The 4397-nt window shown below is 37.9% G+C and overlaps 1 long non-coding RNA gene across 1 annotated transcript; it reads left to right on the forward strand.

Annotated features, from left to right (window-relative positions):
* The first annotated feature begins 3201 nt into the window (after positions 1-3201).
* On the forward strand, positions 3202-3841 carry LOC149231823 (uncharacterized). The gene is made up of 3 exons (XR_016247481.1): positions 3202-3435; positions 3555-3623; positions 3724-3841. It is a non-coding gene; the product is annotated as an uncharacterized LOC149231823 (long non-coding RNA).
* The last annotated feature ends 556 nt before the right edge of the window (positions 3842-4397 follow it).

Raw genomic sequence — 4397 nt, forward strand, 5'->3', positions numbered from 1 at the left:
CTCTTGCTATGTGTGCTCTCATGATGGGCACTTGCGAGATGTTTGCTCCATGCAAAAATGTATGTATATATATATATATATATATATATATATATATATATATATATATATATATATATATATATATATGTATATATATATATATATATATATATAGTAGGAGTGGGGATAGCTATAGTTTTCACTTTGGATCCGTCTTCCGTCTCTGTGGTCTTTGCAGTCTTCCATATCTGCGGTCTTTTATGGTCTTTCGTCTCTGCATGAGCAGATCTGCGGCTCTTGATCTTAGAATGGTTTGCATCTACTGTCGATTGCAATTTTTATCATAGTGTTTCGAATTTGCGGGCGAAGCTTTTTTATCTTTGTGGCCTCCAGCATTATATCTTTGCGGAGTCCAACAACTTAAATTTGATATCTCTGCGGTGGAAATAAAATAGCTCTGCAATGGTTCGTAGATCTCAGTGGTGGAAATAATATACATCTGCGGTGTTTCGTATCTGATTTGTCTGGTGTCCGGTGGTGCGTGTATCTGATCTCTCCGGTGGTTCGAGTCTGTTGTGCCAGTTCCACAAACATTCAAGGTGTATCAGTTGTATAATTCAGAATTCCAGATCTGCGGCTCTTGTGAAATATAATATGAATGGTAATGTCTCAACTATTCAGATCCATGCATCCACAGTCCTTACGTTGAGTCCGGTCTTCCATCTCTGCATGAGAACTTAGTCTTTTTCTGACCCTCTTTCAGAATTCTATATCTAGGGCTCTTCTTCGATTGGGCCTTTTCTTGGCAGCCATTGCTAGAATACGACAAAACGAAAATTCGTGCAACTGCGCGTGATTGAGAAGAAACTCAGGACAAGCCTGTTGGTTGTTATATGAATAGTAGATCTTGTGGTTGTCGTAGATTTGTGGCTCGTAACCAAGTTGTGATATAGATCTGTCGCTCTTCACTTCTCTTCTCATTCATTGGGCCTTCTGCAGTTTATAGATCTGCAGCTTTTCACATCTCTTTGGCAATCTTCTGTGGCTTTCTCTTCGACAATCTTTTATACTCAGCATGAGAGCATTCTCCAAATGGCTCCCAGCTTCGCGAAAATAACTGTTGGCTCAGTTCCATCCGCCTCTAGGGGGAAAGCTCCTACCCATATCGTCAGTGAAGCCCTAGCTCCCACTGTTCAGGTGGTCCAAGCCTCACTCGATGAAGCCTTGAAGTTCTTTGAAAGTGCCCTAATCTGTCATTTCAATGGTTTTTGGCCACGGCTGACAGCTCTCCACAGTTGGATCTCGGAGGCATGGAAGCCTCTAATTCCTGATGTAATTAATATCTACCCTTGTGCTAGGGGTTTCTTTATAGTAGATTTTGAAAGCCCTGAAAGCAGACAATGTATTCTAGATTCCGGCCCTTGGTTTTGGGAAAAATCAGGTCTATTCATGAGGCCATGGAACCCATCATTTGATCCCTCAACAACAGTCATAACCTCAGCACTAGTTTGGGTGAGATTGCCAAACCTACCCTTGCATCTCTGGAATTTCTCTTCGCTACAAGCCATTGGAAATAGAATTGGGAAATTTTAGTGCAGGTGCCCAGAAACAGAGGAATATGTCAGAACCACCTATGCATGCATCTGTGTTGAAATGGACTTCAGCGCCAGCTTCCTAGCTGAAATACACCTAACAAGCAAAGACTATGTCTGGAACCAGAAACTCGATTATGTAAGTGTCCTCTTCAGATGTCGATCTTACTTTGAGACAGGCCACCTAGCCAAAAATTGCCCAAAAGCCTCCCAGAAAAATTCTGCAAGAAAAAATCACCACAGATCTACATGGTGGGAAGGAGCACAAAAAGAACACTACATTGTCATCAAAGAAGAATACTCTCGAGATAACTCTGAATCACAAGAAATCGGGCAAGAAAGAAACAACTCTCAAGACAAGCAGGGGGAAAGCCCCGCCCAACAACAAAAGAGTGAACTCGAAAACCCCTCAAGCATCAACGGTTATGAGGATTCGAATACCGCACAAAATAAATCTTCATTTTACAACAAAGCAGATCTCCTAGACCAAACTTATTCTTCGACTATCTTCAAAAGAACGAACACAATAGATCGCGAAGCTAAGACACCAATGCCCCAAGAACCAGAAGAGATGAAGGAGACGCAAGATAAATAAAGTTGGAAGACCGTAGAGAAAAAAATAAAGTTACAACACCAATCTTGCCAAAAAAGACAAGGAGCGAGACAACTAGATACTAAGAAAATTATAGGTCTGATAGACCAATTTTGGTCTTAGTAGACGTTAACCACCACCACCACCACCACCATTTCTTATTTATATATATAAATTATTATTTAATTTATTTTTTACATAATAATTTAATTAATATAAATTTAATCAACATATAATTAATTAATAAAAATTAAATATATAATTATTAATAATAAATATGGTAATAAAATAAATATATATAAGTATTATTGTTATTATTAATTATATTTTAAAAATTATATATATTTTTATTATAAAATAAAATAAAAATAAATTAATAAATTTGTTAATTAGATTCATTTTAGATAGTTAAAAAAAATGATTTTTTTTTTTTTTTACAAATAACACAATCCACATCCCACTTTAATGTAATAATTTGGAAACTTCGAACCTTGTCAAAAAAATAATTTCTCAAATATCAAAATATACCTATTTTTTATATAAAATATAAGAATATTTTGTATGTGAAAAAAAATCCATAAGATATATAACCTTAAAGTAAATAATGTGTTTGTAAAATATGCCGCCTATCGAGTTCCGAGCAACAACGAGGCAAGATGTAACATCCTTAATCATAAAACCCATCGTTACCAATATAACACATAATAAAAAAATAAAAATAAAAACGATAAAGTAAATAATCTATATTAACCCACTTGTCATTACACTATCGTATTGATATGATATATGGAATTATTTATTCAAACTCCGTGCAAAAGTTTGAATGTTGCTTCGCTGCTGCACCGTATCATTATTAAATGTATTTACAATGGACTCGACAGTAATGACATTTTGGATTATGTATCGATCCTCTGTATCTCACTTTTATGAAACATTTCTCGGGTTTGTTTGGACGACCTCCTGGCTAGATGGCTGCCCGTTGTTGGCGCTCGCCCTAATCTTCTGCCACTTATGGTCCAATGCCCCACACGGAGTCGGCGATGTATGTGATGTTGTCTCCTACTCCAAGGGTAAACCCTCTCTATTCGACGTTCAATTGCTTCCCTTGTTCATTCACTGGGTTTCATTCAGGACGTTGTGCTCAGGATCTTTCTGCATCTTCTCTCTGCAACCATCGCAAACTTTCTACTGTGTGAAGGGGGAAGGTTTCCCATACAAACTTTCCTAAGTCAAACTTGTATCGAGGCTGTAAGCTGCTGCCGCGAACAGGTGAGGTTCAGTCGACAGAGTCAAGATCTGAGTTAGAATTTGGTTCTCGCTTTTTCTTACATTCAAATTGATTTACACTGGATACTGGTAATCTGCTAACGATGTCTCTTTTCTTGCAGGTTCCGCCTCTACCCCATGCCTGGAGGCTCTGTCGCTGACCCGTTCCTGCTTCACTCTCGTGGTCTTGGGTAAGTACTGAGGGTGCGTGGTTAAGGTTGTGGATTTACTTTGAGCATTCATTTTTTTATAGTTACATAACATGAAAGAGCATTAACCCCAGGTCTCTAGTTTAGGTCTTCCCCAAATGGACAGTGGGTGTGGCATGCAGACCTATCCTCAACCATGCGCCAGCAAGAACAAGGCATCCGAGTGTGCGGGTTTTGTTTTTCATTGATAACTTCTGGCTCGCATGATGGTTTGTTATAAACAGTTTTCTTTTTCCCGTTTGGGTTTCTGGTTGGAATGAGGAAGGGGCCATGCGCGATCTTTGTAGTCGAATGGTGGCAACCCCTTGTTCCGTTCCTGGGGTTACATAGCAGATGAATGTAATTTAATTTCTAGGTTCTGGTTGTAAATATTTAAGCGAGACTTGTCGCTAACAGTTTCTTTATGAAGATTGATTCCTATTAATGCATTGGAGAATCTTGTTATGTTCTTTATTAAAGTTCCTTGTTATCACTGAATTGCTTTATGAAATTGGGTATGGATTGGCAATTTCTCATTTTAAATGATCCTCAAAACGTCATTCCAGGGAGTCCTCTCAAGTGTCCCTCGAACAAATCTGAGGACCGAATTTACTTGGATAATGTTTATATGTAGGTTTACGTGGGAACCCTTTTTTTTTTTATTTGAGTCCCCATTTCCATTATAAGCATTGTGTTTTTCTTTTAAAATCGTGCTGGAAAAATTTATTGAAATGAGTTTCTATCATAGGTTCACTTCTTTCACTGAATCATACTACG

Source organism: Pinus tabuliformis, chromosome J (assembly GCF_031772625.1).
Source record: "Pinus tabuliformis cultivar Carrire ecotype Pingquan chromosome J, CPIR1, whole genome shotgun sequence".
In the NCBI taxonomy this organism is placed as follows: Eukaryota; Viridiplantae; Streptophyta; class Pinopsida; order Pinales; family Pinaceae; genus Pinus; species Pinus tabuliformis.